Source organism: Rosa rugosa, chromosome 2 (assembly GCF_958449725.1).
Source record: "Rosa rugosa chromosome 2, drRosRugo1.1, whole genome shotgun sequence".
Taxonomy (NCBI): domain Eukaryota; kingdom Viridiplantae; phylum Streptophyta; class Magnoliopsida; order Rosales; family Rosaceae; genus Rosa; species Rosa rugosa.
In genome coordinates, this window is record NC_084821.1 from 25,500,750 (window position 1) to 25,516,553 (window position 15,804).

Consider the following 15,804-nt stretch of genomic DNA (forward strand, 5'->3'; position numbering starts at 1 on the left):
CTAACCCTTAGGGCTATAAGTTTAAATGTCATGTTATTTATTGTTTTTCAAATATATAGTATTTTATAATTATGCTATTATAGTGTCACGTGTCAAATATGGGAGTGTGGAGGTAGAACAAAAATATGAGAGAATGTCAGATATGAAAATAAGGTGATATAGGTATGGGTGCGGCTATTGTCACCCTATCATTTTCTTTGTTCACCCTACTTGCTCATTACACCCTGCATTTTAATTTCAATTATTAAATTTAGAGTTTTTGTCTATTCACCCCATTTCTAGAGATTCTTTTCCCACTTACCCCATTAAATTTTTTTAATTCCCTCTTACCCAAAACACTCTAAGGAGGTCTTCCCTAATACCCCATTAAGATTTTTTTTCTTTTTAATACCATTTTACCCTCACCCCTTTGTTACTTAGAGAGAGAGAGAGAAAAACTATAGGAGACTTCGCCGGAGCCCCGTCACCGACCTCCAGAATCTGGTCACTGGCTGCCGGATTCCGGCGAAAGTTGGCAGGAATCCGGTCACTAATCGCGGGATTCCGGTCACCGGCCGCCGCCCACCGGACTTTTCAGAAAACCTCACCGGAAAGGTTTACTACCCCAATAGACATTTATTGCCCCCTATTCCCCCAATAGAGAGGCAATAGAGGTCTATTGCCCCCTAATAGACGTTTATTGCCCACAATAGACGTCTATCAACCATGTATTGTCCCCAATAGACGTCTATTATCCTCCAATAGAACTTTCGGTTGCCAGAATATGAACTAATCTCTCAAAATTTAGACAATAAAACTTTATTTAAAGAAAAAAACGAAGAAATTATATCAATTTAAAAACGTTTATTGTCCCTCAATAGACGTCTATTGCCCCCCAATAGACATTCAAAACTTTTTTTTTTTCCTTTTCCTTCTGTCCCATTACTTAAAAAAAAAAAATTCTGATTTGGGCACCCACGTCAATAGCTGGACGCTATTCTCGTCGGTGCTTCGGAGCTCCGACTCCGAGATAGCCTACCAGGTGTTGGACTCCGGCAAGGTAGCTCCGACTGGAGCTGCTTCGTCGTCTTCAGGAGTGGATGTTGCTTCTCTGATCGGCGCCTCAGATGAAAAAAAAAAAAAAAAAGGCTAGATCGCCGAAATCGACCAGAAGCTCGGGGCTGTAAACGAAGGCATTTGCGGCACGTGCCAAGGCTTAAGGACGTCGGTGGCGGTCGCTCCCTACCCGAGTCGACTCAGCGCTCCGTGCTCGTCACCGTCCGATCTCAACAGAGTCCTCGAACTGCGGCGTCGTCTCCGGCCTCTGCGGCGCTCTCGACCTCCAAGGCACTATCGTCTCATGATTCTGACAGCAGTGGCGCGCGGCAACGGGCACGTTGCGGGGAAAGAGAGAGAGAGAGAGAGAGAGAGAGAGAGAGAGAGAGAGAGAGAGAGAGAGAGAGAGAGAGAGAGAGAGAGAGAGAGAGAGTTGTAGATCAGAATGGAATGAGAGAGAGGAGAGAGAAGATGGCATGAGATAGTTTATTAATTAGCCCGAGGGCAAAATTGTCATTTAGTTGTTAAATGGGTTAATAGGAATAAAAAACTGTTGTTGGGGTAAGTGAGATAATTTTTGTTCATTTTGGTGCTTTGGGTCATGGACCCTTAAATTTACTTATCTAACCAAATTCTCTTTCCAGAAATATCCTTTTATATGACATATCTAACTAAAAAATATATTTTTTTAAATAAAATAAAATCTCTCATTTAATTTGTACCAATAAAAAAACTAAAATCTATTAAAGTTTCCTAATAAAATCATAATCTGATTTACTTCCATTTTTTTTCTTTCAGTTTCAATGTTCATCTATTTCAATCGATTTGACAAGTTAACAACTTTGAGCAATGCTGAAGATTGAGTTTTTTTCTTTTTCGTGTTTTAAATTTTTACTTTCGGTGTTCACAAACGGTATTGCAAAGATTTTGATGAAATGAACACTAATGATTTTGTGAATTGAATAATAAATTAACGATGAGGAAGCAACAAGAGACTAAAAAATTAGTAATAAATTCAAATTTGAGTGGAGAAGATGAAGATTAATGTTACGTAATGAGAAATTAATTTCTCCTTTTGTTTAAGGAAAACTGAATTGGAAGTGAATTGAGTCGTACTTTCATTGATAATAAAGGTCTCTTTATATAGAGGATTACAATGCATAGAATCAGAGTTGTACAAGGAAACGTAATATTACATTGATTGGATATATATCTCCAATATTCTCTGATATTATCTTTAATTCTAACCCATTACCACTAGGTCAAGTAATCTAGAGTTTGGGCCAGACACATATTCAAATATAGTTTTTCAATAATTCAAATATAGGTAATTGTTTAAGGAAATCTCTCTTTTATGTGTTTGGCCCAAACTCTAGGTTACTTGACCTAGTGGTAATAGGGTTAAATTAGAAGGATCTAGATTCCTATTCAATGTACGATTACTTTCCTTGTACGATTGAGATTCTATGCATTGTAATCCTCTATATAAAGAGGCCCCTATTATCAATGAGAATACACAGCAAATTCCTCTCAAATTCAGTTTCTCTACAACACGTTATCAGCACGAAGCCCTAACCCTGAAACCCTAAATTCGTAGCCTTCAAATCCCAGAAACCACCGCCGCCCACCTTGAAGCTCTCAACTCCAGGAGTCCAGAACCGGCGACGCCACCACCAGAACCGGCCGGAAATACACCAAACCGGCCACCGGAAGTGACGCAAAGATCTCTGCTCGGTTCAACGACTTCCTCACGGCTTCCTGCATCCATACTCCACCACCTGCAGGAACTCGATCCCAGACACCCGGAACCGGAAATTTCACCACCGGAACCGGCCTAAAAGTCCCTGAACCGGCCACCAGAAAACACTGCAACCGGACCGGCAGAAAAGAAAGAAAAAAAAAAAAAGGAGGTAGAAGCAGAAGCCCAGCCCAGTAGATCTGCCCAGGCCCAGAAGCAGACCTCAGGCCCATAGTCGCTGCCCTAGGCCCAAATCACATCAGCCCAGAGCCCGTCCACGTCAGCACTGCCACGTCAACGCCCAGTCAGCACCAGTCAGCAGCCACGTCAGCTCCCCGGTCAACGACCGGTCAACCTTTTTCCGGCCGATTTCCGGCAACTTTTCCGGCCTCTTTCCGGCGACTTTTTCCGGCCAAATTTTCCGGCGACTTGTTTCGAGGTATTTTTTACTAAACGTTCCCGTTTTTTAGAGTTTTTAAATTCAATTTCTCTTCTTTTCTCGGGGACTTTCAACCTCCCTTCTTTTACCCCCCTTTCTTCTTCATAGGGGAGACCAAAAGCCGAACTGTGGGGGTTCGTGCTCACTCCAAGCTTGGAGCTTGTAGAGTCCTCCAAACTTAAGAGTTTGTTGAGAAGAAAACGATCGACCCCACACATCATTGTTTCGATCTAATCCAACCCCTCTTGGAATCGAATTTCTTGGAAGCGACTACGCTCGGAAATTCCTAATTTCTTGGAAGCGACTACGCTCAGAAATTTTATATGTTTTCGTGGTAGCCTTTCACGCTCCGAAACTAACCCTAATTTCTTGTTCTCTTTCAGGATGAGTAACCTGAACAAATTGGACTTTGCTCCATTGGGAACAACTGGCTCTGAATATCACAGGTGGGTTCGTGATGTCCGCCAGCATCTCAAGGCCGATGGAATCCTGGATACGATTCTCGAGCCTAGCCAGGACGTGCTTGTTTGGACCCAAAATGAACATTTTGGCCTGACAAGGCATGTGTTGGAGAAATTGAGCCAATGTCAGTGGCTCAAGCTATATATTGTCGACAAGTTCGAAATATATATTTAGAGGCTAAATAAAGCCTACTATGGAAGCATGGAAGCATGTGTTAACGTTAGAAATCCGAGGGGACTCTAGTTAGCTATAAATAAAGAGAGAGAGAGAGAGAGAGATTGACACAAGATGTATAGTGGTTCGCCTCCGCATGAGCGGGAGACTACGTCCACTTGAAAGCTTATACTAGTGTGTTGAGCCTTGCGGCCCAAGAGGGATTACAAAGTATGTAATGGGATGGATGAATGTGTTGAGTTGTGGGAGGAGGCATTCCTTTTATAGATGAAGGAATGCTTCTCCTTTACTTGTTCTTCGATGTGGGACAAGAAACCACACTATTCTAGTCTATTTAACATGCAGAAAGCTATGTTATGGAGGCATGTTGGCAAGGGCGGGAAGGTGGCTTCCCGATGGCGGATTTGCGACTTCCGGATACCGCCGCGTAGCCTGAACATAGGGCTACACGATGTATGTCTCGGTTGGGCCTTGCCATGTCTTGTGGATGTCCCAAAGTGGGTGTTACTTATGCTTGGTGACGTAGTAAATACTCCATATTATTGGAGGTATGTACAAGTCCCCGAAGTCCCCGAGTAAGAGTAGCTTCTTGGTTGGGGAGTTCAAATCATGAAGTCATCAAGCATAAGTAATATCCGAGGGGCGCACACGCCCCTACAAGTCCCCGAGCTCCGCAAGCAAGAAGGGACTCGCTTAATCCTGCACAATGAGACAGAAAATGCGCATATGTAGAATGCTTGTTGTATTGGTTATCGTCCGTATTAATGGAATGCGAAAAAGAATGCGATTTGAAGGGAACAACAAATGGTAGAAGAATCAATATTCCATTAATGTGTATGAACATGTAAAATATTGGTAGTTGTATAGTGGATCTTATGGCCATTAATACGCACAATAGATAGTGGCAAGTGTAATGGGTGTCCATAGTAATTTTGTGGGAGTAGTCCCGGTGACATAGAATGAAGCGTTTGTGAACTTGGGGCTTAAGTAAAACATGTTGGACATGACCGAGCAAGTTGGGTTGTTCGAGCAAGTTGGGTGTAGTTGAGTGTGTAGGCGTTGTGCGAGCATGCGAGGTGTGGCCCAAGCGCAAGTCGTGGCCATACTCGATACCCAAGCGAGTCGTAACCCGAGCAAGTCGTTTATCCGACCATGTTTTAACTAAGTCGTAAGTGTCACAAGCTTCTAGATGAATGTCACATATTTATGTAATTGAGTTGCAATTAAGTAGTAGCATGGCATGTGTGTATAGCATGTACTTGTAGTAAAGTTGCTAATAACATTTTGAAGGCATGCTTAAGGGTCAGGGAGACATGTATAGACATGGCAATAGCTCTAATCGTAAGAGCGGAAAGGATAAGAGGAATGCACTTATCTTGTGCCAATTTGGAGGTTTAGCGGAGTTGGTCGAGCATGACTGTCCATTGCCCCGGCAAACCACCTTAGGTGAAAGATGATGACTTTGCTAACTTGAGAGGTGTCCGGTGGGCATGTTTAGCTCATGAATTAGTGTATTTGACCGCTGTCGGAGTTCGAAGCGTGTCTGAAGACCAGCGCCTGAAGGGTCTGCTTCTGGGTGCGTTTTGACAGAAGCAGCTGGGTGGCGGAGGTTTGGGCTAGCGGAGTTTTGGCAGAGATGGTTCTGCTCAGTGGAGGAGTTGCTCAGCGGAGCGGAGCTCGGATGGAGGTTGCCGCGCCAAGTGAAGTTGTGAGCTAGCGGTGGATTGCACACTGGTGCTGCCAGAGGAGTGTGGCGGAGATGGTCTTGGTGTCAGGCGGAAGCTGGAGTTCAACGGAACATGAGTTCGGCGGAACTGAAGTTTGGCGGAGCCGGAGCTTGATGGAGACCACGAGTTTGGTCGAAGAAGTTGGACGGAGCTGCAGTTGGGTGTGCAGCGGCGCTGCAGAAGTTCGGCGGAGGTTTTGCCGCTGATGGTGTTGGGGAGCGCCACTGGTGGGCGGAGCAGAGCCGCTGGCTGAAGCTTGGTCAGCGGAGGAGCTCGGATGCGAAGCTAATGGCCAGAGGAGACAGCCTTGGTCGGCGGTGGTTGTCCGGCAGATGCAGGCTAGCGGTGGCCGGTTGCCAGCGGAGCGGAGCTTTGCAGCAAGTCTTGGCGGAAGGCTGGCCGGCGGAGCTTGCTGGCTGGAGACCCGTCCGGCAGAAGACTCGCCGGAAGATGATTGCTCGGACTGTCCCTGGCGGAGCTGCCGGTGCTGGTGATGAATGAGGAATGGTCATGCTGGCGGAAGCTCGAGCTTGGCGGTGCCGCTGACTAAGTTCGGCGGTGCCACTGATTGAAGAAGAAGGAGGTTGGGTTGGGGTGTTTAGACTAGACCTCTGGGTGTCCAGAGTAAATAGCCACCCCACTTTTTTTTTTTTTTTTTGGTGGTTGGCGTTGACCAACAATGGTCAGCGTTGACCAAGCCTTGATGGGCGTTGACTGACCCCGCCGGGCGTTGACCGGCCCCAATTTGATGTTGAATGAGCGTCGACTCGACATTTTCGGGTCAAAGTTCGTGGTAGGTGACGAAGCCTTTGTGTTGGCTTCCCACAGACGGCGCCAATGTTAACGTTAGAAATCCGAGGGGACTCTAGTTAGCTATAAATAAAGAGAGAGAGAGAGAGAGAGAGATTGACACAAGATGTATAGTGGTTCGCCTCCGCATGAGCGGGAGACTACGTCCACTTGAAAGCTTATACTAGTGTGTTGAGCCTTGCGGCCCAAGAGGGATTACAAAGTATGTAATGGGATGGATGAATGTGTTGAGTTGTGGGAGGAGGCATTCCTTTTATAGATGAAGGAATGCTTCTCCTTTACTTGTTCTTCGATGTGGGACAAGAAATCACACTATTCTAGTCTATTTAACATGCAGAAAGGTATGTTATGGAGGCATGTTGGCAAGGGCGGGAAGGTGGCTTCCCGGTGGCGCGTAGCCTGAACATAGGGCTACACGATGTATGTCTCGGTTGGGCCTTGCCATGTCTTGTGGATGTCCCAAAGTGGGTGTTACTTATGCTTGGTGACGTAGTAAATACTCCATATTATTGGAGGTATGTACAGCATGAAAAGTCAACTTTAGCACATTTTCCTAATTCGGCTAGGAGAAACCGAGCTCAACAAGGAAGGAGGGGCGGCAGACTAACCAAATGAAATCTAAATGAGCTGAAACTTTCCAGATTAATTCTAGAAAGCCCAAGGATCATTTCGTATGAAGAGTTCCAGAGCTAGATTTGAGTGGAAGGCCTTCAAACAATCGGTCCAATTTTCTACAGAAGCAAAACTGGAAAACTGGACCTGTAAGAAGTCCAGCAGCATTTCTAGCCCAACCGCATGGAATAAAGCTCTGAAAATTTGTCAGGATGATCTACACTCATAGTGGAACATTTTTTATGAAGAAGTCGAAGGCTCATTCTGAAGGCTTGTTGGAGAAATAATTGAAGGAATAAAGGGGCAGAAACTGACCTAAAACCAGCTCAATATTCACATGTTCATGTTTCCTACCCACATGAAGAAAGCTAGATGCTTTTCTTTTTTTCCTTGGATATATTTTTCTACAACAATCTCTTTAATAGATCATCATCACTTCCATGTTTTTGCACCTTCATGCCTTGCTTTCATTTCATCATTTCTTTATCTTTTCCATATTTTACAAATCACTTTCATACTCCACTTTCATTATTTTTCTTCCACTCATCATTTCACTCTTCTTTTTCTTCCCTATATAAACACCTTCTCCTCTCATTCTAACACACACATTCACAACACAACATCAAAACATCTCTAAGATGATCTAAGTTCTCTCTAGAGCAACCTCTCTAAGAGCAACTCCTCTCATTCTCTTTCTCTTACCGGTGATCACACTCCTAGTCCTAGTCTTCTCAGAAGCCGACTTTCAGTGCCACCAAACCCTCTGTCAACGTGCTTCAGTCCTAGTCTCCTCGGGAGCCGACGGTAGTGCCGCGACCACAACGGTTACAGAACCAGCCAAGCAAGGGTAACGCCCTAGCAACCCAGCCAAGCTAAAGTCACGCTTTAGCAAGATCTCAATACTTCCCGGTGATTTCGCTCTGCTCAATCTGCAATATTGAGTATCGACTTGTGAACAAGAAGAAACTTCAGCAAAGTCCTCACCACGAGGCACAAAGAATCCCACGACGAGGTTGGTGCTCTCCTCGTCTACAATCGCTTTATAGAAGTCAGGTCAAGGGACACCCCCGACGACCGCACCCGAACGGTGCTGGCACGCCTGCGCAAGAAAAGAGACTGTTGACCAGCTGCAGCAAAATTGGAGCCAAACAGTGCTAACTGTTGAGCAAACTCAAGCTTTGGAAGCAAATAGAGCAGCCTTAGAGGCAAATAAGGCGAAAGCCATCATCCTAATGACTCGTCATATGGATGATTCGCTCCAGTACGAGTATATGAATGAAGAAGACCCCAGAAGGCTGTGGGTCTCACTCGAAGAAAGATTTGGCAACGTCCGTGACTCCTTCCTTGCTTCCTGACTTAGAAGTGAGATGGCATAGCCTCCGCTCCTATGATTTCAAGTCAGTTCTTGACTACAACTCGGAAGCACTTCGCATTAAATCCTTAATGGAATTCTGTGGTAAAGAGATCACAAATGCGATGTTTGATTGAGAAGACTCTCTCTACCTTCCCCGTCTCTGCATTGACGGTTGCTAAGAACTATCGAATCGATGTTAATGCAAGACGAATCACAAGGTTTCATGAGCTCATTGGAGCTATGAATGTCACTGAAAAGTATGACAACATCCTTGTGAAGAACTATAATTCGAGATCTGTGGAAACAGAGCATATTCCGGAATCCAATTATAGTCGTGCCCCTAAGAAAAGGCGCCAAGAGCAAAACCCTAACATTAGGGATACTTCTGGACTTTCTGGTCCATATAATCGCTCTACTTGGGAAGGTAATCGCCAAAATAGGCGAACACGGAACTGAAGAGGTCAACGTGGAAAGAGAGAGGGAGGCAACGCCTCTGGCCATGTTGGTGGCTCCACCAACACTAAGAAGCCATCTTAATGACGCTTTCAAAGCGCCTCAATCAATGGAGTTTGAGCAAAGAGATGTATGTTCTCAATGTGGAGTGTCTGATCATTGGGCACACATTTGTAGAGCTCGTGAAGAACTTGTCACCGCCTACAAAGCATATTTGTGAAGCAAGAGAAGCTCACTATGTAGAACAAGAAGATCAAGAAGATGATCTAGAGTGAAGGGTTGAAGACTACGAATCTGGCTGGGATCAATAGATCGCCAATTCTGTTTAAGTCTTTATTTTCCAAGAGATGTAGGCAATTGCCATATTATTTTTGTAGTAGATGCCTATGGTTTAGTCTTTTTTCAAAGTAGGCGTACTCAATGTAAATGTGATGTCTAGGAAGGTTTTGAGATAAGTGGTAATTAAGCGAGCTTTGCTCCACCGACATCTCCCTACTCACCTGGTCACATTTGCGTTGGAATTACCGAAAGAAGTTAAACGACTACCATTGTTTTGCATTAGCTAAGCATTTGGATTAGATTCTCCTAATGGTTAAGAGACAATGATGTACTCCATTGGCTTATGAATAAAATTTTGAGTTCTTTTCATTATGACTCCATTTTGATTCATGAGCATGTTACTTTGTGACTACGATGGCTGGGCCATCAGTATTAATTCAAGGACATGGAATAGCCCAAGTTCTCTTTGCCAAATGGCACCTTGATTAATGTCACAGAAACTCTCTACGCTCCTAGGGCAACTCGCACCTATGGATAGCCAACGGATTCCATGCGAAAACGCATGTAGAGAACAGAAATGAGTTCCTTTGCAATGCCTCTAATGATTGCGAACGAATGCGCATCTTAGAGAAGTTTATGTGTCTCTCTAGTGGACTCTATGTCACTATTCGAGTTATTAAATGCAATAAAGTTATGAGAGAAGATCTCTTGGATTTAGACACATATTGGCTTTGTCTCGACAGGATAAGTCACCCTGGTCATGATATGATGATTTGTCTACTAAAGACTTCACATGGACACCCTCGAGCGAAATGAAGCAAGAATCAAAAATTGGTTCCTGGACTTAGCAAGACCGCAACAATTGCAGCATCTGGCGCTGCAGCTGTCTTGGGGCGCCATATGGCCGCCCAAGTCCCTTGTGACAACGCCATATATGGCGCTACCCATGGCCATGACGCCATGGATGTCAATCCCCATGGTTATAACGCCATGGATGCCACTTCCCATGGTCATGACACCCTGATGGGTGATGTAGTCACAAACTTTGCTTCAATATGCGTTTCAAACGCTCAGGCCCAACCAAAACTCTCCTTGGTTGCTTCTAAGGCCTCTCGCTCATTTTACAAAGCCACTTCCTTAGGAAAATTAGGACTGAGACCGTCCTATGCAAAGGATATGACAATACTCATTATGTTCTTACATAGAATTCGTATGGATTCTGTGGACTGATTCAACCAACTTGCGGACGTTTAAATATCTCATAATGTTGGTTTACACGCAAACACGCTGGTCACGTGTTGTGCCATTGTCCACTTGTAATGCTGCTTATGCTACACTCTTAGCAAATATCATATGATAACGGGCTCACTCCCCGGATCATCCTATTCTGTCAATTGGACTTGACGATGCTAGAGAGTTTACATCGAAGACTTTCGATGGTTATTGCAATGGGACTGATGTTGGACATCATATTCCCATGTACACACCCAAATGGTCTCGCGGAAACGACTACGATGGTAGTCCGGACATTGGTAATGCGCACCAATCTCCTTATAATCCGCTTGGGGTGATGCAATATCGCATGCAGCTATGCTAATTCGTCTACGACCCACCGCCACTCAATGTATCTCTGCGTTACAGCTAGTGACTGGGTACAAGTATTGTACTTATGCATCTTTGAGTGTGTCATTTATGTGCCAATTGCGCCGCCACAGCGCTCTATGATGGGTCCTTACAGATGAATGGGCAACTACGTTGGATTTGAGATTCCAACAATCGTCCGCCACTTAATGCCCTTGCTAGGCGATCTCCTTACCGCTAGATTTGCGGATGTCACTTTGATGAGACAGTCTTCCCGTCGTTAGGGGGAGATAAGAACACGAATGTTCAACAGGAACGACAGGAATTGTCGTAGTTTGTCCCCACTATGTCTCATTTCGATCCCTGTTAAAGTGACGAGATCACACAAATATGCTGCAAACATGCCTGCAAGGATGGACGTCCCTACGAGAGGACGTAGCGCCACCCTACACAGAGGTAGGCATGGCGCCAACGCCATAGAGAGTGGCACTCTGGCGTTACAGGCCATGGCCCCATCTAGGATGCATGGGAGGCCCGTGGGTTTCAAAGGATACTTTGGCACACTCCAATCCTTTGATCATCGACACTCAAAATCCGTCTCATGAGTATCTTCCGGGTTATGGTTATCTTTGGGGGACGCCTCAACGTCAGAACCTATTCCTGAGAATATAGAGCTCTATGAAACTTACACTAGTGTACATGAGACGTGGGATAGAAACTCCATCATAATGATGATGTAGTTGCGCATGCGCATGAGTTTGTTGAGTCAGATGATATCGAACCACGCTCCGTTGATGAGTGAATGCCAACGTAGAGAGATTTGGCCTAAATGGAAAGATGCGATCCAGGTTAAGATGGATTCTCTAACGAAGAGGAAGGTTTTCTGAGCTAGTGATGCCAACACCTCCTGACATAAAACCTATTGACTAATGGGTCTTCGTTAGAAAGCGTAGTGAGAAAAAGAGATGGTAATCTCGCCTTATGGCGCAAGGCTTCTCATAAAACGCCCTGGAATCGACTACGATGAGACATATTCTCTCTTAATGGATGTCATTGCACTCCACTACCTTGTTAGTTTGGTAGTTTCCGAATAACTGAACATGCAGCTTACAAATGTGGTCACTACGTATCTCTATGGGGATCTAGATACGGAATATATATGAAGGTTCATGGTGAACTTCATTTACCCAAGTCAAGTGGCTCTAGACCACGGAGCGCGTTTACAAAGAGGTTGAAACGCTCACTAAAGTGACTACTTGATTGGGAAGGGATATGCCCACGCGTTTTCATAACAAGTTTAGGATTCTATCGCGGTTCATGTTGGACATGATCTTCTTTAGAAGCCCTTAAAGAGTTAAGGGAAACCGCTGAACATTTGAAATCCGAGTTTGAGATGAAGGATTTTGGGAGAACACGATTATGTCTCGGTTTGGAACTTGAGCATCGTGTCGATAGATGCTTAGGAATTTTGACAAGGTCAAGCCTTCAAGCACCCCCATGATCGTCCGTAGTCTTGATCCTGAAAATGATCCTCTTCGTCGAAAGGATGATGACGAGGATGTGCTAGAGGTAGAAGTGTCTTACTTAGTACAATAGGCGCATTATTGTACTTAGTTAAATGATCAAGACCGGACATCTCATTTGCAGTAAGCTTGTTAACTAAGATATAGCTTTGCGCCAACGCGACGCCATTAGGATTGGTGTAAAAGATATCTTTCAGTACTTGAGATGTACGATTGATATGGGCTTGTTCTATCCCTACAGAGAGATGATGGATTCGGACCCATCACACACCAGGAACGCCGCCAACACTGGCCTGCGTCCCCTCTCCCCATCCCAAAACGAAGTTAGCGTTTTGGAAGGTTTTGCTGATGCTAGGTATCTCTCTGACCCACACAAAGGTCATTCCCAAACTGGTTAAGTGTTCACCATGGGTAAAGACTGCGATATCTTGGAAGTCTACAAAATAGACCCTAGTCGCTATATCTTCGGACCAGCCGAGACTATTGCTCTTGACGAAGAGATTCGTGAATGTATATGGATTGGATCCATAATTACGCATGTTCGAACAATTGTGGTTTGAAGTCTACCATAGATGAGCCTACGAGCATTTAGGATAATGCAGCTTGTTTTGAACAAATGAAGCAAGGCTACATCAAAGCGACAACACCAAGCTTAATCAGCAACAACAGACTCTCCTCAAAATCAAAATGAACTAGGTTCGATCTGAGGACAGTGTGGCAGACTTGCTCACTAAGTCATTGCCTAAATTCCACTTTCGAGAAACATGTTGGTAGCATCGTTTACGGAAGTTATCCGAACTCCCATGACCGTAGTCATCAGGGGGAGATGTCTACATGTATGGTCTCGAAACGTGAAGGGTGTGTTGTGCTCTTTTTCCCCTTCGACCGAGGTTATTTTTATCCCACTGGTTTTTTGTTATTCGGCAAGGTTTTTAACGAGGCAACGAGAGAAGCACCGCGTTTGGGCAACACAAGGGGGAGTGTTTAAGGAAATCTCTCTTTTATGTGTTTGGCCCAAACTCTAAGTTACTTGACCTAGTGGTAATAGGGTTAAATTAGAAGGATCTAGATTCCTATTCAATGTACGATTACTTTCCTTGTACGATTGAGATTCTATGCATTGTAATCCTCTATATAAAGAGGCCCCTATTATCAATGAGAATACACAGCAAATTCCTCTCAAATTCAGTTTCTCTACAACAGTAATATAGTTTTTCAATAATTCAAATATTTGTAGGGTGGTAATAGTCGCACCCTATAGGTATTTATAGGAATATTTTGTCTTTTTCTTTATTATTATTTTTTTTAAATTGTAGTTACATTTTCAAAAAAAAAAAAAAAAAAAAAACCAACGGAGACTTTTTTCTAATAGCTAGCTGACATTAGCCAACTGCATATTTGCTTCAATCTCAACCATTGATCTATTCAGCCATATTCACTTCATTTATTTGGGCCACTTTTAGCCCAGCCCTTAGCCCTATAACCCCTCAAATAGCATTTTTGGTTTAGCTTAGCCTCCTAATTGGAGATGGAAATCTTCATTTTTTTGGGCTATATCCAACCGTTAGCTCAGGGTTGGAGATGGCCTTAGAACCCCTGCCTACATGACCTATTGTTCCCTTCCCTACAAAACCCCCTCACTATGAAGGACATGTTTTTCTTCCTCTTCGGCCAGAAATTCTGTTGTTCCTAATGAAGGGGTTAATTATCTCATGGCTTGTCCCAGATGTGGTAGCAGTGGTGGACAATGGGCTCATGAATGCCCGTATCAGAGCCAGAGTTGGAGTGTGATGAAGAATTGTTCGAGCGCCTGTTGAAAGAAGCAGACAAACTTGTATTTTCTTTCCACCTTGCTTTCATTGACAAGAATAAATATTATCTTCATGACAACACTAGCTTCACTTGACTCGCTTTAAGCTCTAACGTTGTTGTTTATAATTGATTTTCCCCTCTCCTTTGATCAATTTGATTCCGCAGGATCAGCGAGATCAGTTGGATACCTCTATCACTGTGGACCGCTTCATCTTAAACTCAGTGTGGAATAAGCAAGGCCTTCTTCAGTTACTTCCTCATGATATTGTAGATAAAATTATAGACATTCTCTTGCTTATTAACCCTATCCCTGATCAATTTATTTGGGGTCCTTCTCCTACTGGGGTGTTCTCTATAAAATCTGCTTCAAATATGCAGTTTGATCAAGTTCATCCACATTCTAGATCAACTCTTCTGAATAGAATTTGGAAACTTACTATTCCCCCTAAAGTTAAGATTTTTAGTTGGCTCTACATTAGAAACCGAATTAATACTAGGAATAGAATAATTTCGTATAATCCTAATGTTTTTCCATGCTGTCTTTTTTGTCATTGTGAAGTGGAAACTATGGATCATGTATTTAGAAGATGTCATTTTGCCATTCAGGTTCAACATTATTTATATAATCCCCTCAATTGGAATGGTTCTCTCATAGATTGGTTAGTTCATCTCAATAATAGTAAGCTTAATGGTGACATTCTAGGTAATGCTCTTATGATTCTCTGGTCAATTTGGAACTCTAGAAATCTGGTTGTTTTTCAACAAAAAAATACTACCCCTATTGCTTGTTGGTTTGAGGCCTTTCGGTTGGGTAGTTCTTATCAAAAGGCTCATAGACGTACTAAAGTAAATCATCCAATTGTTAATCGTTTGATTAGATGGATTCCTCGTAATGATCATTATCTTAAACTAAATTTTGATGGTTCAGTTAGGAATGGGAAAACTTCCATTGGATTTGTTATCCGTAATTCCGAAGGAAATCCGTTAATTACAGCTTGCAGGACGATAGGCTCTGCATGTACTCTTATTGCTGAAGCTATTGCCTTACGAGAAGGTCTTCATACAGCTCTGTTGCAGGGTGTTAGTCATATCATTGCAGAAGGGGACTCCAAGATTCTAATTGATTGTATAGAGGGCAAAGCAAATATCCCATGGACGTTGAAGATATTAGTTCGTGATATTCAATCTCTAGCTCAACAGTTTTACGATATTATCTTTAGACATATTTTTAGAGAAGCAAATTTTGTAGCCGACCATTTAGCAAATTTAGCTTATAATTAGTCAAATCCTAGAACTTGGTTTTACTCACTGCTCCTTTCTGTGTGCTCAGCATTCCATTTGGATAAGTTAGGAGGGGCTGTTTATCGTGGTTTTTCTTTCTCTTTGTAAGTTTTTTGGTAATCAAAAAAAAAAAAAAAGGCTCTAACGTTGTAATACCTAGGTTATTTTGTTATTCTAACTTGATCGATGTGGGAGCTGGTAACTTCATTTGTTATTGCTGAGTTGTTCTGTAGTCATTAAGGCCTTCTCTTCTAACCTTTCTCTCTTTCCTCATGTCCTTAACTCGAGTGGATGTGAACTCGATACATATTGACCCTAGTTAAACGTTTCCCTCAATTCACCTTTCCACAGCCATTGACTATCTATCATGTTTAGCAAGATGGCTAAGGATAATGTTACCCATCAGTTGTTGCTGTTGGTTTGCTGCATTATAGGAAGCACAATTGGTTAGAAGTAGGATTATTTCTGAAATTGAAAGCTTTTTTATAAGACTTGGAGTAAGAATCGAGTGGGAAGATCGACAA